At 39.6% G+C, this 23445-nt stretch overlaps 1 long non-coding RNA gene across 1 annotated transcript; it reads right to left on the bottom strand.

Annotated features, from left to right (window-relative positions):
- Window positions 1-4342: 4342 nt before the first annotated feature.
- On the bottom strand, window positions 4343-22599 carry LOC132365363 (uncharacterized). The gene is made up of 3 exons (XR_009503084.1): window positions 22206-22599; window positions 4681-4725; window positions 4343-4573 (listed from the first exon to the last, which is right to left on the bottom strand). It is a non-coding gene; the product is annotated as an uncharacterized LOC132365363 (long non-coding RNA).
- Between the last annotated feature and the right edge of the window lie 846 nt (window positions 22600-23445).

Below are 23445 nucleotides of genomic sequence, written 5' to 3'. Positions count from 1 at the left end.
ATAAACTCAAAATGGATTAAAGACCTAAATGTAAGGCCAGACACTATAAAACTTAGAGGAAAACAGGTAGAACACTCTATGACATAAATCACAGCAAGATCTTTTTTGACTCACCTCCTAGAGAAATGGAAATAAAAACAAAAATAAACAAATGGGACCTAATGAAACTTAAAAACTTTTGCACAGCAAAGGAAACCATAAACAAAACGAAAAGACAACCCTCAGAATGGGAGAAAATATTTGCAAATGAAGCAAGTAACAAAGGATTAATCTCCAAAATTTAGAAGCAGCTCAGGCAGCTCAATATAAAAAAAAAAAAAACCCCATCCAAAAATGGGCAGAAGACCTAAATAGACATTTCTCCAAAGAAGATATACAGATTGCCAACAAACATATGAAAGAATGCTCAACGTCATTAATCATTAGAGAAATGCAAATCAAAACTACGATGAGATATCATCTCACACCGGTCAGAATGGCCATCATCAAAAAATCTAGAGGGCTTCCCTGGTGGCGCAGTGGTTGAGAATCCGCCTGCCAATGCAGGGGACACGGGTTCGAGCCCTGGTCTGGGAAGATCCCACATGCCGCGGAGCGGCTGGGCCCGTGAGCCACACCTACTGAGCCTGCGCGTCTGGAGCCTGTGCTCCGCAACAAGAGAGGCCGCGATAGCGAGAGGCCCGCGCACCGCGATGAAGAGTGGCCCCCGCTTGCCACAACTGGAGAAAGCCCTCGCACAGAAACGAAGACCCAACACAGCCATAAATAAAATAAATTAAAAAAAAAAATCTAGAAACAATAAATGCTGGAGAGGGTGTGGATAATAGGGAACCCTCTTGCACTGTTGGTGGGAATGTAAATTGATACAGCCACTATGGAGAACAGTATGGAGGTTCCTTAAAAAACTAAAAATAGAACTACCATACAACCCAGGAATCCCACTACTGGGCATATACCCTGAGAAAACCATAAGTCAAAAAGAGTCATGTACTAAAATGTTCATTGCAGCTCTATTTACAATAGCCAGGACATGGAAGCAACCTAAGTGTCCATCAACAGATGAATGGATAAAGAAGATGTGGCACATATATACAATCGAATATTACTCAGCCATAAGAAGAAATGACATTGAGTTATTTGTAGTGAGGTGGTTGGACCTAGAGACTGTCATACAGAGTGAAGTAAGTCAGAAAGAGAAAAACAAATACCGTATGCTAACACATATATATGGAATCAAAAAAAAAAAAATAAAGGTCATGAAGAACCTAGGGGCAAGACGGGAATAAAGACGCAGACGTACTAGAGAATGGACTTGAGGATATGGAGAGGGGGAAGGGTAAGCTGGGACAAAGTGAGAGAGTGGTATGGACGTATATACGCCACCAAATGTAAAATAGATAGCTAGTGGGAAGCAGCCACATAGCACAGTGAGATCAGCTCCATGCTTTGCGACCACCTAGAGGGGTGGGATAGGGAGGGTGGGAAGGAGGGAGACGCAAGAGGGAAGAGATATGGGGACATATGTATATGTATAACTGATTCACTTTGTTATAAAGCAGAAACTAACACACCATTGTAAAGCAATTATACTCCAATAAAGATGTTAAAAAAATAAAATAAAATAAAATCCCACCAAGTGCAAAAGAAAAAAAATTAAAATTAAATAAATAAATAAATAAAAATAATCAGGTACCACTACCCATCTACTAGAATGGTCAAAATCCAGAAGAGTGACAACACCGAATGTTGGCAAGGATGTGGAGCAACAGAAACTCTCATTCATTGCTGGTGTTAATGAAAAATGGTACAGCGATTTTGGAGGACAATTTGGTGGATTCTTACAAGAGTAAACTTATTCTTACCATACAATCTCCAATCATCCTCCCTGGTATTTATCCAAAGGAGCTGAAAACTTAAGTTCACACAAAAACCTGCATGCAAATGTTTATAGCAGCTTTATTCAAAATTGCCAAAACTTTGCTTTTTGAAAGCAACTAAGACATCCTTCAATAGTTGAATGGGTAAACAAACTGTGGTACACCCATACAATAAATATAATTTAACAATAAAAATAAATGAGCTATCAAGCCATGAAAATACACGGAGGAAGTTTAAATGCATGTTGCTAAGTGAAAGAAACCAATCTAAAAAGGCTACATACAGTATGATTCCAACTAATGACATGGAAGAAGCAAAACTATAAAGACAGTAAAAAAATTAGTGGTTGCCAGGGGTTCAGGGCAAAGAAAGGAGGGATAAGTGGCTGGAGCACAGGGGAGTTTTTAGGGCAGTGAAACTATGCTGTGTGATACTGTAATGGTGGAAACATATCATTATATATTTGTCAAAACCCATGGAGTGTACAACATAGAGAATGAACCCTAAATTATGGACTTTGGTTAATAATAATGGCTCACCAATTACAAGAAATGTACCATACTAATGCAAGATGTTAATAATAAGGGAAACTGTGTATATGGGGGGGGGGTGAAGAAGTATCAATATATGGGAACTCTGTGCTTTCTGCTCAATTTTTCTGTAAACCTAAAACCCTCTGAAAAATACCTTATTAATTAAAAAAACGTACTACAAAGTATCTTTAAGTGAGTCAGTGTGATTCTAGCACACAAATAGAGAGATTAATGGAATAGAAAAGAAAGTCAAGAAATAGGTCCAAGTACATATGCCAATTTAGAATATGATAAAAGTGGTTATCTCAAATCACTGGAAAAGATGGAACTTTTTAATAAATGGTGATGGGACAACTGGGTAACCATTCAGAAATATTAGAGCAACTCCTCATATCATACATAAGAATAAACTTTAAATGGATCAGAGAACTAAATCCAAGAAGAACAAAACCATGCAAGCACTAGAAGAAAATATGAATGAATATCTTTACAATTTGGTTACAGGGCAGTGGTTCTCAACCAGGGACAATTTTGACCCCAGGAGACATTCAGCAACGTCTGAAGACATTTTGGTTGCCACAACTGTTAGAGTCCTACTATCATCAAGTGAGTAGATGTTAGGGATGCAGCTAAACATCCTACAGTGCACAGGACAGCTCCTCACTGCCTGGATAACAAAGACTTATCCAGCCCAAAATGTCATCAATGCCAGTTGAGATATTCTGGAATAGGGAAAGGCTTCTGACTATCACTCAAAATCTAGATGCAGTAAAAATATTGATGAATTTGACTAATAAAAAATTTTTAATTTGAGAAGTTTTTATTTTTAACAAATTTAATATTTAATTTCCCCCTAATATTCTGCATTTTGTTTTTTCATCATAATTATGTAATAGAAAGAAAATGTGAAGAGTTTTTTTCACTAAGTTCTGTGTAGATGCCCCCAAATCCACTCTTGTTTCCTACAATGAGCCATACAAATATTAACATTTTCTGTGTGGGCCATGATGAGAACAATTTTGAGAACTACTGCTATACATAACGTCCATTTGTGTCTTAAATAATTTCTAATCTGCTTATCTGAGTGTCCTCCTTATAATATCTATGTTTGTGTGTGTCTATATGTATGCATGTGTAGGTGTGTCTTGCAGGTTTCCTGGGGCAAATATATTTTATATTTAACATTTATTCAGTTCCAGGCACTGTCCTAAGTGCTTTACATATATTAACATATTTAATCATCACCACAAACCTAGGAGATAGGTTCTTTTTTATCTCCATTTTACAGATGACACTGAGACAAAGCAGTCACTTGCCCAAAGTCATACTGCCACTTAGTGGTGGAGCTGAGGAAGGATTAATTAACTGCCTGATAAATATTCTCTATTATGGTGTTCAAGAAAAGTGATGTTGAACTGCTTAAAAAGCTTAATTGATTCCACATATATGTGTTGGCATACGGTATTTCTTTTTCTCTTTCTGACTTATTTCACTCTGAAGAACCTAGGGGCAGGACAGGAATAAAGATGCAGACGTAGAGAATGGATTTGAGGACACAGGGAGGGAGAAGGGTAAGCTGGGACGAAGTGAGAGAGTGGCATGGACATATATACACTACCTAATGTAAAATAGATAGCTAGTGGGAAGCAGCCACATAGCACAGGGAGATCAGCTTGGTGCTTTGTGACCACCTAGAGGGGTGGGATAGGGAGGGTGGGAGGGAGGGAGACACAAGAGGGAAGAGATATGGGGATATATGTATATGTATAGCTGATTCACTTTGTTATAAAGCAGAAACTAACACACCATTGTAAAGCAATTATACTCCAATAAAGATGTTAAAGAATAAAATAAAATAAGAATTTTTAAAGCTTAATTGATTTCAACTTTTATGTTTATGTTTTGTTAAAACGATTTATTTTTGGACCAAGCTTCTTTTATTTTTTAAAATTGTGGTAAGAATACTTAACTTGAAATCTACCCACTTAAGTTTTTAAGTGCACAGTACAGTATTGTTGGGACTTCCCTGGTGGTCCAGCGGTAGAGAATCCACCTTCCAATGCAGGGGACTCGGGTTCCATCCCTGGTCGGGGAGCAAAGATCCCAAATGCCACAGGGCAACTAAGCCTGCGCACCACAACTACTGAGCTTGCACGCCTCAACTAGAGAGAGAGAGAAGAAATTTTGAGTTTTCTTGGCATGCTGTACTATAGAAAGGGGACTTCAAGAGAGAGTGGGTCAGTCACCCCCTTCATTTGCACATACATACCAAGGCATGGAACCATGAACTCATACAGGAACTTGGACTTGGGATCTGCAGAGTCAAGCAGAGGAAACAAAAGACAACATTAGAGGAAAATTACCAAAGTTGGTGAAGGTTCTCTTCCTTTGCCTGCACTAACCATAAATAGTGAGCAAAAGGGAGCCCAGGGTGCATTCCTTATAGCCTTGGCCGCCTGGGGAAACATACAAATCTTGGTTCACAAAGCTGACAACAGCAGCCCTAGAAGGCAGACAGGTACACAAACCCAGATTCTTTCCTTGTTTCCACTTCTCCCAACAGAAACAGAGATTGCAAAGTGTCCAGAACAGGAGTTGGGACAATATATCACATCCTTTTTGGAAAGCAAATTAACTATTAGAGCAGGGACCAGCAGACCCCAGAGAGTGAGAACCCTCTCAGGGTTCTCGTGATCTCTACCATGAGGGTGTCTTACAGCTCGTGTCCTTTACAAGGTGAACATGAGACGAATCAGAGCTGGGGGACTGGGAGACATGGAGGCTTTCAAGGAAAGGCTGCTTTCTTTTATCAGGTTTTACTAAGTGTAACAGAGGTAATAGCACAAAGAAGAAAGGTGAGCATATCAGATCTTAGTTTTACAAAGTTGAGGGAGCAAAAACTGGACATTTAAATTTTGTGGTATGAGATAATCTACCCTGGAAGCATTGAGAAAGGACTCATGGGAAGGTTAGATGCCTCATGCCCCACAAGGGAACACAGCTGAGAAACATGCAGAAAACAAAAACATTTTAGACCACAATCAAGAGGTTAGACTGGCAAATGGATGATCTACATTCAGGTTTACATACTGAACCAGCAGAGGCAGCACTACTTCTGAATTCTCCTTCAGGAGAATAAGGAGACTTTATGTTCAAGAAAGGGGGTGGGCGTGGGGAGTATTGCTGATGCTGAAGTCACAAAACCAAGAGAGGCAAAGGAAGGCCCTGGAGGTCTGGTGGTGCCAGATGGGCTTTAAGATACACTGACCTAAAAGGGCCCACGGGAGTCTGAACTAGACAAGGGACTGGGGGATGTGGGAATCCCCTTCAGGATTGGTGGGAAACCTCTCCACACTTCCCCCAGTGTCTCTTAAAGGGCCAGTACCAATCTTTGCTTCAGAATTCCTTCAGAATCCTGCTTGTGGGTTGTGCATGTCACTCCTAGGAGGATTAGGATCCTGAGATTCATCCCTTTTCTTACCCATTCTGCTCAGAAATGTCTTTGCATAGTCTGGGTCATAGATATAGAAAAATGCCTGAAAGGGCCCAACCCAGTGAGGAAAGGCACAAGGGTATTTTTCTATAATCTCCTCAAGCTTCTCCATTTTACCATTCTGAAATATCTGCAGTGAAAAAAGTGAAAGAAATTAGAGAAGCCAGCCAGTCTGGACTCATCCCGTTTACAGCCGCAAGTTCAGCTCAAGGCCTGGATGAGGTCCCACAGGTAGAGGGCCTTGACCCTTTTTCTGGAAGTGAGTGAACACACATTCCTTGGGATTTCCAAGCCTGGGGTATAATTTTCTAAACAAGGTTAGTGTATTCATCTTTTCAATGTAAATATTTGTTGTATCCCCAGACCACATCACTGTTGAATGACATATACTGTGAGCTGCTTTTCCAAGTGAGAAGGTGAAGTTAGGAAAGTCACACACTCTGCCTCACCTGCCAATGTCACATAGGTTAGGAGTGGAGTCTGGAAGCTGAAAAAAATGTTTTTACGTGGGAAGGAAAAAATGTTAGTAGACTGAACATGACCCACCATCCAGCTCACCATTCCCTCTCTGTAATTACTGATGACTGATTCTTTCTCATGACTTAATAGTAAGTGCTTCTCTAAAAACCTGCCAATTCCATCTACAAAAAAACCTAATTCTTTTCCATTATAACAGCAGAAGGCTCTTTTTCACAGGTGTGTAAAGCTAGAAGCAAACTCAAAAAACAAAACTCTGAGCTTCCAACATTTATAAATTAGCGTATAAACACTGCCATCAGAGATGAACTTTTTGCCTTGATAAGCAGATTACTATGGCTCATTTAAATAGTAGATAAGCAGATTACTATGGCTCCTTCTGAGTAGGAGGTAGATGGGCCTCAGGCTGAGCAGTTGGAGCTTGTCTCCTGCTGACATTTCAAAGAAAAGACAGGAGGAGAGAGGAGCTGAGTTCTGCTAGAGTAAAAAAATAAGATGACCACATTTTTTGGAATAAAGGAGACTTCCCAGACCACACATGTGCAGAAAAGATCCTCAGGGGTCAGGGAAGGGAGGGGGCACCAACCCATAATATGTCCTGCCAACCTCCCAGAGACTCTTGCGCTGGAATCCATCTTGGCTAAAAGATGTGTGTGCACATCGGGTAGGGCACTGAGTCAGACCAGATATGAGCAATGAGCAAGATGATTGGCCAGAGGAATCCTGCAAGATGATTGGCCAGAGGGAACCTGGAAAACTGCCCCCATATAAGCAATTTAAGCCACCCCCAAAGCACAACTCTCTCTCTGAGCCCACCCATGTGTCCTTTTCACATGTACTCTGCTTCTAATAAATGCTTTACCCACTTTACTATCTTCATCTCTTTGCTGAATTCTTTCTTCAAAGAAGACAAGGACCAAGGTCCCATTTCAAGCCTGCTGACCCTCGTGGTCTACTGGTTAAGGATTTGGCACTCTAACCAACGTGACCTGGGTACGATCCCTGGTTGGGGAACTAAAATTCCGTTTCAAGCTGACGCAGCCCCCCCACCCCAGATCACTTCTAAATCACTGACAGTAAGATCCATTTACATCTGCTTGTTGTATAAAGTGGGTAGGTGGAGGGGCACCTGTGTGTGTGTGTCTGGTTGTGCCTAGCTATGCATTTGAGCACAATTGTGGGGGGCCTGACTTGCAAAGAAATCTTAAAGCTGGCAAGTTCTTCCTTGTGTGACCAATCACAGAATTTGCCACGTGATTGTTTGTTCTTTCCCTCAGAAAAGGTGGAAAACTTCAGTTCCTAATTTCCTCTTTTACCAGCTAGCAGCTCTAACCCATGAAGTGTTCTCTGGATAGTTTAGGGCCCCTAAAACATTGAGACTATTGAAATCTAGTTCCTGAAATGCTGCACACTCTGTTTTGCTAACATTCCCACAATCAAGCCAGTGACAAGGGCCCACCAACAGTGCAAACGGTGTTTTCCAACAACGTAAATACTTATTCATTTGCAAACAATAAACAGATGAGTATTTATTAAGTGCCTATTATATGTGCCAGGTGAATAGAGATGCAGAGAAATATAAGACAGGCGAGGTCTTTGCCCTCATGGAAAGTGTAACTTAATATGAGGAGTATTTCTTTAGGTTTGAAATTGTCATAGATGCCCTCAGCCATAAGCATTTGGTTACACTTTTAGTAACTCTTGCCTGGACAAAAAGGACAGAAAGCTATCGTGAATCTTGTAATAGATGAATTTATATTTCTTCATCCACAAATATAAATACATTTGAAAATAAGTATCACACATATTTAGGAAACACTGTCCAGAAACATTCGAAAAATGCTTAGCCCCTGAAAAATAGTAATAGCTAACATTTACCAAGCACTACGATGAGCTAGGTGCTGCTGTTGACCGAAAAAAAATGCACAACCTAAAAGCTGAGAATTATGTTTTAGTTGGCAGACAAAACTGAGGACTTAAGCCCAGAACTCAGCCTCTCAGATAGCTCTGAGAAACTGCTCCCAAGAGGTAAAGGAGGAACCAGGATATGTAGGAGTTTTTGTAAGAAAGATCAGGTAGTTGAAACTTCAAAAGATTACTGTTAATTAAAGAAAACCAGATCTCAAGTTAAGGAATTTGGCACTTTTCTATGTATCAGAAGATGCAAGAGTCTGGGTTCCTTGAGATCATTCATTTGGTATGCACCTCAGCTGTCTGGGAACAGTATCCTGATTTTCTCCATCCTGAGTCCCACTGGGGGTGGTTGCAGCTGTTGAGGACTTGGCAGCCGGCAGCCCATTTGTCTCCATCCTGAGTTCCTTCAGGGCTAACCGGGGTGGCTGTAGTGGCTTGATGGCTCTAACCTCCTCTGTTTGCTGACATGGTGGGCCACATTTTTTTACTCACACTGCCAAGTGCTTTCCATGCTTTATATTATTTAATCTTTACATCAGGAACCCTATGAAGCAGATAGGATTGCAATCTCCATTTTACAGATGAGGAAATTGAACCTTAGAGAGGTTAAGTAATCTCTCCCAGATTACGTAGCCAGCAACTAGTAGTAAGGATTCAAACCTGGGTTGAACTATGGAGCCCAAGTGCTACTTCTCTACACAGACTTTCCCTGAATTACATACAAGTATACACACACACACACACATACCTTGCATAAACACACACTAGGTCCCCCACACTGGCTGGGATACACTGGCCTACTGAATAAATGTCAGTCTACCTGGTCTATTCTTTGTAGTCAATAAATCTTTGAATGAATGAATTTATTTAGCATCCAATATATGTGAGCGTTCAACAAAGTAGTCTTTTTATTGAAGTATAGTTGATTTACAATACTGTGTTAATTTCTGCTGTACAGCAAAGTGATTCAGTTATACATATATACTTTCTTTTTTATATTCTTTTCCATTATGGTTTCTCAGGATATTGAATATAGTTCCCTGTGCTATAGAGTAGGACCTTGTTTATCCATTCTACATGTAATAGCTTGCATCTGCTAACCCAAAACTCCCAGTCCATCCCTCCCCCACCCCCACTCCTCCTTGGCAACCACAAGTCTGTTCTCTATGTCTGTGAGTCTGTTTCTGTTTTGTAGATAGGTTCATTTGTGTCATATTTTAGATTCCACATATAAGTGATACTATATGGTATTTGTCTTTCTCTTTCTGACTTACTTCACTTTGTATGATAATCTCTAGTTGTATCCATGTTGCTGCAAAGGCATTATTTCATTCTTTTTTATGGCTGAGTACTATTCCATTGTATACAGGTATCACATCTTCTTTATCCATTCATCCGTTGGTGGACATCTAGGCTGTTTCTTGGCTATTGTGAATAGTGCTGCTATGAACATAGGCATGCATTATCTTTTTGGATTATAGTTTTGTCTGGATATATGCCCAGGAGTGGGATTGCTGGATCATATGATAATTCTATTTTTAGTTTTTTGAGGAACCCCCATACTGTTCTCCATAGTGGCTGCACCAACTTACATTCCCACCAACCGTGTGCGAGAGTTCCCTTTTCTGCACATCCTCTCCAGCAACAAAGTAGTTATTGAACACCTACTATGAGGCAAGCACTAGCTTTATAGTGGTGAACAAAGACTCTCCTCTCACAGATGCTATATTCTAGTGGGGAGAAGGGGAGTGTGGATGAAAAATGTTGCCTGCCATATCAGCAAACAAAGGATGTTGAAGCCATCAAGCCATCAGCCACTACCACTGCCCCCCAACAGTGAGCCTGAGGGAACGCAGAATGGGAAAGAACAGGATGCTGCACCTGGATAGCTAAAGTGCACATCAAAGGAATGATTTCAATGAGCCCAGACTCTTGCATCTTCCCATACATAGAAAAGTGCTAAACTCCTTAAGTTGAGATATCTGGTTTTCTTCATTTTATTATTATTAATATTATTTTTGGTCACATGTGCAGCTTGTGGGATCTTAGTTCCCTGACCAGGGATCGAACCCGTGCCCCCTGCAGCGGAAGCTCGGCGTCCTAACCACTGGACAGCCAGGGAATTCCCCTGGTTTTCTTTTTTTTTTTTTTAATTTATTTATTTTATTTATTTATTTTGGGCTGCATTGGGTCTTCGTTGCTGTGTGCGGGCTTCTCACTGAGGTAGCTTCTCTCTGTTGCAGAGCACCGGCTCTAGGTGCACGGGCTTCAGTAGTTGTGGCTCGTGGACTCAGTTGCTCCACGGCATGTGGGATCTTCCCGGACCAGGGCTCGAACCCATGTCCCCTGCATTGTCAGGTGGATTCCTAACCACTGTACCACCAGGGAAGCCCTCCCCTGGTTTTCTTTAATTACCAGTAATCTTTTGATGTTCCAACTACCTGATCTTTGTTGCAAAACTCCTACATATCTTGGCTCCTCCCTTACCTCTTTGGAGCAGTCCCTCAGAGCTACCAGAGAGGCTACCTCCCAGGCTTGAAGTCCTCAGAAAGTCCACCGAATAAAATATAATTCTCAGCTTTTAGGTTGTGCATTTTTTTTTCAGTCAACAGGAGTGTATAGTACCAGAGTATATAATATGATGTCAGAGAGTGATAAGTGCTAAGATAATAAAAACAAAGTTAGGGATAGAGAGTACTGGAGGCCCTATTTTAGCTTGAGTGACATTTGTTCAAAGGCCTGAAAATAGTGCATGGAGCATTCCAACCAGAGAAGAGCATATCCAAAGCCCTGAGGGAGCCCTGAGGGAATTTGCTTGCCATGTTTGAGGAATAGTGGGAAGACCAGTATGACTGGAACAGAGCAAGGAATGAAATTTCTGGTCTTATAGGGAATTTTCACTACACACACATTTTCCTTCTGGAACCTTATGACTATACCTAAAATGTTACTGTCTATGTGAAGTAGTTCCATCCTTTCCTTGCTAAGTGATGAATCCACTAAGTGATGAATCCACTAAGTGATGAATCATCAAAAGGAACATAAAAAGTAAAAAAAAGGTAAATAGGCAGGGTTGGGGATATTAGCCAGCTTGATATATCAGCCACCTCTAATCTTCAAAACTCTGATAGAGGCATCTCTAAAATATTCAAAAAATAATCTAGTGACAGTCAAGAGGGATATGGACTTTAAAACACTATGAATACAATTAAAAATCTGAAAATAAAACATTCAGAAATAAATTTAACAGAAGAAATGTAAAACTCATACAGCAAAAGCTACAAACCATTGCTGAAAGAAATTTCTAAAAACTTAAATAAAATGAAGGACAGCCATGTTCATGGATCAGAAGACTCAATGTTAAGATGGCAATACTTCCCAAATTGATCTGCAGATTCAATACAGTTCCTATCAGAATCACAGCTGGAGTCTTTGTAGAAATTGACAAGATGATCCTAAAATTTATATGGAAACCAGAGGTATCCAGAACAGCCTTATTCTTGAAAAAGAACAAAGTAGGAGGACTCACACTTCCTGATTTCAAAACTTACTATAAAGCAACAGTAATTAAGACAGTGGTATTGGCATAAAGATAGACATATAGCTCAATGGAATAGAACTGAGAATCCAGAAATAAAACTTCACATGTACAGTCAACTGATTTTTGACAAAAGTGCTGTGAGATAATACAAAAATAATTGTACATATTATTATAATTATATATATATATCTGCTCCTGGTTCCTGGCACAGAGCTCCTAAAACCCTTGTAATTCTTAAGTGATAAGAGCACTGGGAACATCTTTTGTTCCAATATTTGATCTTTGACCCCAGTTCCTGACAGAGTTCTTAAATTCCTTAGAATTTCCTGGGTGATACCAGTGTCTTTTGTTCTAACGAGATGACTCTTGGTGGGCTCCTGGATGGGGGATGGCCACCAGAAAGACCAAACCATGATTAGAAACTTGGAATCTTCAGTCCCTCCTCCCATTATCCAGAGATGGAAGAAGGGCTAGAAATGGAATTAATGATCATTCACGCCTACATGATGAAGCCTTCATAAGAATCCCCAAAGTACAGGGTCCAAAGACCTTCTGGGTTGATGAACAGGTGGTGGTGCTGGGACAGTGGCACACCTGGAGAGGGCATGGAAGCTCTGTGCTCCTTCCCACACACCTTGTCTATGCACCACTTCCATCTGGATGTTCATATGTATCCTTTATCATATCCTTTTACAATAAACCAGTAAACAGTAAGTAAACTGTTTTCCTGAGTTCTGGAGCTGTTCTAGCAAATTAATCAAAACTGAGGAGATGGTCGTGGGAACCTCAGGTTTGCAGCTGATGGGTCAAAAGCATAGGTAACAACCTGGACTTGCAATTGGCATCTGAAGTGGGGTGGAGGTAGTCTTATGGGGCTGAATGTTCTCTTAATCTGTGGGATCTGATGCTATCTCCAGGTATATAATGTTAACTGAGTACAGTTGAGGTAAATTGTAGGACACGCAGTTAGTGTCACCGAATTGCCTGATGTGGGGAAAACCCCCACACATCTGGCATCAGAAGTGCTGTGAGTGTGGTAGTAATGTGAGAGCAAAGGAGAAACACAGAAGGAAGACTGGAATCTTCCTACTCAGGTACCACAACAATTCAACTGGGAGAAAGAATAGTCTTCTCAACAAATGGTGCTCGGATAACCGGAATCCACATGCAAAAGAATGAACTTGGACCCCTACTTCACACAATACACAAAAATTAACTCAATATGGATCAAAGTTCTAAATAAAAGAGCTAAAAACATAAAACTCTTAGAAGAAAACATAAGGACTTAGTCTCGGATTTGGCAGTTGTTTCTTAGCTATGACACCAAAAGCACAAGCAATAAAAGAAAAAACAGATAAATTAGATTTCTTTAAAATTAACAACTTTTGTGCTTTAAAAGACACTACAGAATGGGAGAAAATATTTGCAAATCGTATATCTAATAAGAAAATTGTAGCTAATTTATATCTTTAAAAACTCTCTTACAACTCAGTAATAAAGACACATAACCCAATTAAAAATTGACAAATAATCTGAATAGACATTTCTCCAAAGAAGATACACAAATGGCCAATGAAGAACATGAGAAGGTGCTCAATATCATTAGTCATCAGGGAAATGCAAATCAAAACCATGAGAGACCACTTCATACCTACTAGAATGGCTATAATAAAAAAGACAGATAATAACAAGTGTTGGTGAGGATGTGAAAAAATTGGAACTTTCATACTGCTGATGGGAATGTAAAATGGTGTAGTCACTTTGGAAAAAAACTCTGGTAGCTCCTCAAAAAGTTAAACACAGAGTTACCCAGCAATTCCAATCCTAGGTATATATACCCAATAGAAATGAAAACATACACCCACACAAAAATATGTAAAAAAATGTTCAAATAATAGCCCCAAATTGGAAACAACTCAAATGCCCATCAACTGACAAATGGATAAACAATGGAATATTATTCAGCCACAAAAAGGAATGAAGCATAGATATATGCTACACCATGGATGAACCTTAAAAACATTACACTGAATGAAAGAAGCAAGTTGCAAAAGATCATGTTATTTAATTTCATTTATATGAAATATTCTTAAGAGGCAAATATATAAAGATGGAAAGTAGATTAATGATTGCCCAGGGATGAGTGGATGGGGTGCTTTGGGACTGATAGCTAAAGGGTATAGGTTTTGTGGGGTTTTTTTAGATGATAAAAATATTCTAAAATTGATTGTGGTTATGATTACACAACTCTGTGACTACACTAAAAACTATCTAATTATACACTTTAAGTGGGTAAAAGTTTGTGGTATGTGAGTTATATCTCAATAAAGCTTTACAGAAAACTACAATGAAGCAATTCAACTACCAGCTGATAGAATATAGTAATGGTGTCAGTGAAGAATGGGATTTGCTTTAACAATGGACTAGTGGGTATGTAATAGACAAGCCAAACCAAATAGCACAGAGGGAACAAGAACATGGAAGATACAAAGTACCAGGTGCTGAAGACATGGAATTAAGACAGGTTAGTGTCTTACCCTATAGTGGTCACAGTCTGGTGGTGGAACTTATGTTTCATTTAACAAACACATAGCACTTACAAAGTGCCAGACATCGTCTCAGTTCTTTTCAAATAACAAATAAATTTATCCTCTGGAAAAGTCAATAACATATCAGTAATTATATTACATGTAAATAGCCTAATTATTTCAAGTAGAAGACAAAGCGTGTCAGATTATATATTTTAAAAGCTTACCTATATACTGCTTACAAAAGACACAAGACAAAAAGTTCAAAAGGTTAAAAATAAAGGATTAAAAGTATCATTTAAATACTAACAAAAAAGTTTGTGTAGTTACACTAATATCAGATAAAGTAGAATTTAAGGCAAGAAGTCTTACTAGATATAAAAAGGAATGTTTCATATATAAAAAGGATTAGTCTACCAAGAAGATATAATAATTCAAAATCTGTATGCACACATACTATATCTTGAAAATTGATAAAACAAAAATGGACATCAAAACTAAAAAAAGAAATAAAGAAATTCACAATAAGAGTGGAAGACTTTAACGCAATGTTACTCAAAGCATGGTCCATAAACCAGTCCATGATGAGATAAGTATAGAAACTGAGCATAGCATTTAGAAATTTTTATAGTAATTTGACATTGTTGCAATTTCTGGTTTTTTTTTTTAATGAAAGTAAACATCTACAAGAGATTGGAAAAAAACTGGTTCTTCACTACAAATACTTTGAGAAGCACTACGTTAATACATCATTCTCAATAGCTGGTAGAACAGATCTCTTGGGCCATTTTCAGTATTCCCAACTTCTGATTGATAGCTCCTTCTCAACTCCAGTTTCTGGAAGGTAAAAATCAAACTCTACTGAGAAACAGAGTAAGTGGAAGTTGAGGAATGAGAAGTTTAGAAAAAGTTAATCAGGTTAAATTTTTTAAAAAAGTTACATTGAGAGCAGTAACTTAAAGGAGAAGTAGATTAAACGAAGGGCTGGTTCAACCCCAGATTTCCACCCTCTCCCCATGCAATATCCCCTTTAAGTCCCACAACAGATCAGAGGTTTTATTTTCTAGAAAAACTAAACCAGAGAGGCTCTAAGACTGGAAGAAATCAGGCATTGTGGAGGGCAGGGATGAATCATTGGACTAAAAATAGAGGAGTTAAATGAAAGATTGCATAACAAATAATTAGATCCCTAACTCCCTTTTTCTGCTCCCAGAATGCCAGAAGTCATCTGCAATCTCCTAAGTAAAAGGCAGATTCATCTCTAAGAAACTGAAAAAAATAAAATAAAAACAAAACCACAGATACTGGCAGTTTGGGTCTTCCAACAGGTTTGCTCTCAGGGAAAGTTCCCACTCTGTACACAAGACTTCAAACATCTTTAGTGCCTCACTCTAGAAAATGAAATGACAGCCAAAGAGCATCTGACATTTGAGGATAGCCTCCAAGAAGAAAGGCATAAAGCAAAACAAACTGCAGTAGCCAGCCTCCAAAATAGCCTCCACTCATCTCCGAGCTTTTTATATTGTCCCCTCCCACACTGTACACGGATTTGTCAGTGTGACTGATTGTATACAGTACAAGTGATGGTATAAACATTCCAAGATGAGGTTACAAATGATTGCAATTTCCATCTTAGATTCTCTCTCTCTCACTCTTGCTCTCTCACATCTTACTCTGAGGGAAACAAGCTGCCTTGTTGAGAGCAGGGTGACTAACCCTTCCACCTTGCCTGACTGAAGGGGTTCCCGGGAGGTAAAACCTTCAGAACTAAAATCAGGATACAACCAGGTAACCTGGGATGAGTGGGTCACCCTAGTTGTGAGCAGCCCTATGGAAAGGTCCATGTGGGAAGAACTGAAGCATCCTGGCCAATAGCCTGTTAACAGCAATGTAAGTGAGCTTGAAAGTGGATTATCCAGCTCCAGTGGAGCCCTGCGATGACTGCAGCCCCAGCCAACCCATGCAACCTTAGGAGAGACGCTGAGTCTCTCACAGACTCACCCACCTAATCAATGCCACTCCCAAATTCTTGACCTTCACAAACTGTGTGAGATAATCACCATGGGTTAAGTTGCTAAGCTTGGGGGTAATTTGCTAAGCTGCAATAGATAACTAATACACAAACAGAAAAAACACTGAAAAAAGTTATTAATACTTCAAAAAAGACATGATATAGCATTTCATGAAACAAGATAAGGATTCTATACCAAAGAGGAATGTGTTAAATTGACTGTAGTAATGGCCTCAATTTGTTAATGCCTCCCTGTATTCATACACTTTGATACTGTTCTCCCACACTGACTCGGCCATGTGTCTTGCTTTGGGAGGGTAGCAAACATGACTCAGAGACTTAAAAAGCACTTGCACATTGAAGCTTGGTCTCTTGCTATTCTTGAGACCCCGATACCATGTGAGCAAGGCTGGGCTAACCAGCTGAAGGATAATAAACTAGATGGAAGAGAACGAAGGCACCCAAGGTGACAGCCAGCCTTTACCTGCCCCAGCAGCTGACTGCAGATGCATCAGTGAGCCAAACTGAGGTCAACTGAGCCTGGATCATAACGGCAGAACATCATAGCCTAGTCCAGCTCAAATTGCTGACCCACAGAATCATGAGCTAAATAGCTGGCTGTGTCTTAAGCCACTAAGTTTTAGGGTGTTTTTTTAATGCATCATAAGGAAACTGATGCAAGAATAGATGAAGAATAGGACAGAGCTCTTGGAAATCAAAATTATGACAGTCAAAATTTTTCAATGTTTTAGTAGAAATTCTAGGAAGATAAAATCAAGAAGGAAAGATTTTAAAATGGATCTAGAAGGTTTATATCCAACCAATAGGAGTTCCAGAAAGAGAGAAAAGAGAAATTGAGAGAGGTAGGGGACGTATCAAAGAAATTGTAGTATTCACTGTTAATGTCCTGTCCCTAACTCTTCATCCTTACCACCTTAATATATGCCATAATCAGCAACTGCATTTATTAACCTAGGGTTTTTTAGTGGACATTGGAGCCTGCTTTGCTGCCTACATATCAAAAAGAAAAAATAAAATACTTAGGAAGTGAAACTTCCTCCTTTCCAAGTATTGGAAAACTATGTATTTCCAAACAACGAAGTGAAAGACTTATTCATTGAAAATTATAAAACACTGCTGAAAGAAATTTTAAAAGGCATAAATAGGTGGAAACACATCCCATGTTCATGGATTGGAAGATTTAATGTTAAGATGTGAATTCTACCCAAAGCAATCTACAGATTCAATGCAATCCCTATCAAAATCCCAATTATGCTTTTGCAGAAATAGAAAAATGCATTCTAAAACTCATGTGGCATAGCAAAGGACCTTGAATAGCCCAAACAATCTTCAATAAAAACAAAGCTGGATGACTCATTTTTCCTGATTTCAAAACTTACTACAAAAGTACAGTAATCAAAATAGTATGGTTCTGGCTTAAAAACAGACATATAGACAAATGGAATAGGATAGAAAGCTCAGAAGTAAACCCTTTAATATATGGTTAAATGATTTATGGCAAAGGTGCCAGGACCATTAAATGGGGAAAGGTCAGACTTTCAACAAATGTGCTGGGAAAATTGGATGTTCACATGCAACAGAATGAAGTTGTACCCTTACCAAAAATACAAAATATAACCCAAAAGAGATCAAAGACCTAAAACTTTAAAACTCTTAAAAGAAAACATAGGACAAAAGCTTCACAACATTGGATTTGGCAATGATTTCTTGGATACGACACCAAAGGCACAAGCAACAAAAGAAAAAATAGACAAATTCATGAAATTAAAAAATTTTTATACATGAAAAGACAGTATCAACAGAGTAAAAGGACAATCCACAGATTGAGAGAAGATATTAGCAAATCATACATCTGAGATCAATAACCAGAATATATAGAGAACTCCTAAAACTCAACAACAAAAAACCACCTGATTCAAAATGAACAAAGGACTGAATAGACATTTTTCCAAAAAGGAAATGCAGATGCCAACAGGCACTTTAAAAGGTGCTCAACGTCACTAATCATCAGGGAAATGCAAATCAAAACCACAATGAGATATCACCACATACCTGTCAGAATGGCTATCATCAAAAGGACAACAAATAACAAATGTTAGCGAGGATATGGAGAAAAGGGGGTCCTCGTACACTGTTGGTGGGAATTGTAAATTGGTACAGCCGTTGTGGAAAGTATGAAGGTTTCTCAAAGAACTAAAAATAGAACTATCATATGCCTCAGCAGTTCCACTCCTGAGTATATATCCTAAAAAAACCAAAAACACTAATTCGAAAAGATACATGCACTCCAATGTTCACAGCAGCATTGTTTGCAATAGCCAAGGTATGGAAGCAACCTAAGTGTCCATCAACAGCTGAATGGATAAAGAAATTGTGGTATATATATATATATATACACACACAGTGGAATACTTCTCAGCCATAAAAGATGAAATTTTGCCATTTGCAACAATATGGATGGACTTGGAGGGCATTATGTTAAGTGAAATAAGTCAGACAGAGAAAGAAAACTACTGTATGATATCACTTATATGTGGAATATAAAAAATACAACAAACTAGTGAATAAAACAAAAAAGAAGCAGACACAGATATAGAGAAGAAATTAGTGGTTACCAGTGGAGAGGGGGGTGGGCAATATAGGGGTAGGGGGAAAAAGGGTTATTAGGGGATCATATGAAATCGTGTGTGAAACTTTTGAAAATTGTAAAGCACTACAGAATTTAAAGAATTTTCATTCAGGGACTTCCTTGGTGGCGCAGTGGTTAAGAATCTGCCTGCCAATGCAGGGGACACGGGTTCGATCCCTGGTCCGGGAAGATTCCACATGCCGCAAAGCAACTAAGCCCGTGCACCACAACTACTGAGCCTGCGCTCTAGAGCCCGCGAGCTACAACTACTAAGCCCGCGTGCCACAGCTACTGAAGCCTGTGTGCCTAGAGCCTGTGCTCCACAACAAGAGAAGCCACTGCAATGAGAAGCCCACACATAGCAATGAAGAGTAGCCCCTGTTCGCCGCAACTAGAGGAAGCACGCGTGCAACAAGGACCCAACGCAGCCAAAAATAAATAAATAAAATAAATAAATTTATTAAAAAATAATGAATTTTCATTCAATAAAAAACATTTAATTAAAATTTTTTTAATTTCAAAAAAATGAACAAAAGAGTTAAATAGACATTTCTCCAAGTAAGATATACAAATGGCAATAAGCTCATGAAAAGATGCTCAGCATCACAGATCACTAGGGAAATGCACATCAAACTATGAGATACTACCTCACACCCATTAGGATGGCCGCTATTAAAAAAAAAAAAGCACAGAAAATAACAAGTTTTGGCAAGAATGCTGAGAAACTGGAACCCCTGTGCACTTCTGGTGGAAATGCAAAATGGTATAGCCACTGTGGAAAACAGTACAGTGGTTCCCCAAAAAATTAAAAATAGAATTACCATATGATCCAGCAATTTCATTTCTGGGTATTTACCCAAAAGAATTGAAAGCAAAGTCTCAAAGAGATATTTGTACACCCATGTTCACAACAGCTAAAATGTAGAAACAACCCAAGAGTCCACCAACTCCATTAAGTGAATGGATAAGCAAAATGTGGTATATACATACGATGGAATATTATTCAGCCTTAAAAAAGCAGGAAATTCTGACATATGCTACAATATGGATGAACTTTGAGGACATTATGCTAAGTGAAATAAGCTAATCACAGAAAGGTAAATACTACACTATTCCACTTGTATGAGATACTTAAGAGTAGTCAAAATCAGAGAGACAGAAAATAGAATGGGGGTTGTCAGGAGCTGGGGAAAGGTAGAAGTGGGGAGTTACTGCTTAATGGGTAAAGAGTTTCAGTTTTACAAGATGAAAGAGTTACAGAGATGGATGAGTTGATAGTTTCACAACATTATGAATGTATTTAACATCACTGAACTGTACACTTTAAAAATGGTTAAGATGATAAGTTTTATTTTAGGTGTATTTGACCACAATAAAAAAGTTGGAAAAAAATAAGAAATTTTCAAGTCATCCTGAAAGCTAGAAGACAATGGAACATGTTTTCAAAATTATGAAAGAAATTTATTTCCAAAGTGTAACTCTATATCCAACCAAATTATCACTCAAGTTCAAAATTATAATAAAGACATTTACAATGATTCAGGAGCTCAAAAAATTCATCTGGCGTTCCTTCACTCATTCTCAAGAAGTCACCCATAAAAATGATTAAATAAATTAGGAAGAAAAAAGACATAATGTCCAGGAGACAGGAGATATGACACAGGACAGCACAACATCTGTGTACCAGGTCTAGAGAGCAACCAGTCCAGATTGGAACAGGAGGAGAGGTCTGTGGGAGAAATGCCTCCAGAAAAACATATGGACGGATAGATTGTTTGATATGTTCCAATATTTGGAAATATTATTGCGATGTGTTTGACAGACCTATTAAAGCATTTGGGGAAAAAATAGTGATAGATATTGAAAAACTAAGCAAGTGAGAAAAGGAGGAAGTTAACAACACCATGAGGGGAAAAAAAGCTCTATGAGAAAAGGAACAAAATCAACCATTAGGTCAGTGATAAATAACATTTACATAATCAAAAGAATATAAATAATAATTTTTTATCTAATAAAAATTACAATATAACTATATTGGGACAGTAAAAGATGGGTGTAAGTGATTACTCATCATAAGGTAGTTAATAGATGGATAACTAAAATTATTAAATTAAGAAATGCAATGTAGTAATATTGGGTTGGCCAAAAAGTTCATTCAGGTTTTTCTGTAAGAGCGTGTATAAAAACCAAAACGAACATTTTGGCCAACCCAGTATTATCTTACAGGTAAGGATTTAAATAAACAGATAAAAGAAGGGAAAGTGGTTGCTTTAGGGAAGAGGGACTAGGAGTGGGGGAGCCAAAAGATCACACAATACGTCTGCTGGGAACACCCTCCCCACCCACCCATCCTTTAAGATTCTGCTCAGACTTTCATAGAACTTTTTCTCCTCTAGGTAGAGATATATACTTCCCTCCAAGATTGCCTTGTCCCTAGGCCTCTGCCAAAGCACTCATTACCCTGTATTTTCATTTTCCCTTTGTGGTCTAAGTATACATCTGACTTGGGCCCCTTGAGGGCAGGCACCTGTCTTCTCTTTGTTATCTTAGCACCTATCACACAACTGCCACTCAAAGTTGGTTGAATGTATAAAACAAGGAATGGGGTGGGGAGTGGATTTAGAGAACAGGAGAGAACAAAATGTAAGGCGTCTCTCTCTACAAGTTCCAATTAGTCAATATTTTTTGTGTGATTGGCTGGGGCTGCTCCCTTCTTCACAAGAATCTCTGGTTGGAAAGGACTAAGGGTGGCAACTATTGTGTCCAATTTTGTGTATCTTCTGCACTTAATAATTATTTAGGATAACAGACTATTTTTTAGCAGTATATGCGGAAGGCTTTTTAAAACACAGTACATAAATGCAAGAGACGGGTGAAGCAATGAGACCTGAATTACACCACAGCTCTCTTTTTTCGTGTTGTGTCTTTAAATAGCCCCCTCCCAGCCCCCAGGGAGGAAAGAAACTTCCTTTCTAGTGGCTCTAGGGTGTTTCCATTTCCCTGGAGGGCTGTGAGAGAACAAGTCTGGAGTAATGAAAATGCCTAGAGCCACAGGCGGGGCAGGAGAGGTCTGTGTAGGATGGAGGGATGGGAGGGATGGGAGTAAGGGAAGGAAGCAACCACTTCTCTGCCCGCCCAGTTTCCAGCATCCTCCTTCACCCCTCCCTTCCCTCTATCTACCTTGTGATGCCTGTAGAACCAGTGCGTGGGGGGCCAGAGGAAGGGGCGCAAGTCTCGAAGCATCCGCTGCCTCTGCAGGTAGAGCTTGACGGCCTGTAGCAGCCCCGGGGCCAAGCGGAACACCGACTCCAGGTCAAAGGGCCTTGCCCAGTGCGCTCGGCGCCGGGAGGATTCCACAGCTCTGCGCTACGCGGATTGCGGGGGAGCTTTCTGTAGCCCGGCTCTCGGGGAAGGATCCATCCACTCACTCCAGGGCAAAGCCAGCCCACCGCATCTCTGAGCCCTCGGGCAAGATCCCCGCTTCTCCCGGAGAAAGCAGGAGCGGTGGGAGGGGCAGCTCTGGCTTGGCCGGAGAAGGCAGGCGCGAGTTCCTGGATTTCTAGCCCTTTATCAATTGGTGCCGACCTTCGTTCAGGACACTTTCTTCTCATGGAGTGTCATAATTCAACTGTGACGGTTTTCAATCACGGAAGGTCTGAATTTAAGTTTTGAAATAATGCCAAAGCTGAGGTCATTGTTTTTCTTCTTTGCCACAAAGAACTAGTAAACTGCTCTGAAAAAAGAACTTCTTTCCCACTGAAATGCTATCAAACCCCACAGGTGTCTGGGGGCTGATAGTGGGTGTGTATGATCACTAGACTTGAAGAGCGTGGCCTGTCCAGTGGTGCGCTGGTAAATGTTTTACAACTGGTTCTCACTCTGATTTCTGGTGCTTGCCAATGTCCACCATGTCCTATTTCAAGCCTGCCAGCAGAGGACCCAGAACACTCAGCTGGGAAGAGATGCAGAGTAGCTACCATCATACAGTATTTCCACCACGCAGACACAAGAAGTGCCCGCTGCAAGATTTGTGGATTCCAGCGCAAAATGAAAATGTGGGGCTCCTTGTTAAAAATGTATTAACAATTTCAAGATGATGACAGCAGAGCATTAAACCAAGCACCCTTTTGAGTGCAGAGCCCCGTGTGACTGCTCAGGTCCCGGGCCCATGAAGCCAGCCCTGGATACAAGAGACATAATTAATCTCAAACTTATCTATTATTATTGATAATGGTAAAACATAGTAAAATAATTAGAAAGTGATGAGTTTTTAGTACTTATTACATATCAGGTGGTAAACTAGGACCCAACAGAACTAACTTCCCAAGCTGCTGTCCCCCACTCCCAGCCTGCTTTTTATACATTGCCCACAATTCTTTTATTCATTCATTTATTTATGCTAAAACAGGCACACGTAAGG

This window comes from Balaenoptera ricei, chromosome 1, assembly GCF_028023285.1.
Source record: "Balaenoptera ricei isolate mBalRic1 chromosome 1, mBalRic1.hap2, whole genome shotgun sequence".
Lineage (NCBI taxonomy): Eukaryota > Metazoa > Chordata > Mammalia > Artiodactyla > Balaenopteridae > Balaenoptera > Balaenoptera ricei.
This window is presented reverse-complemented; position numbering and strand designations above follow the sequence as displayed.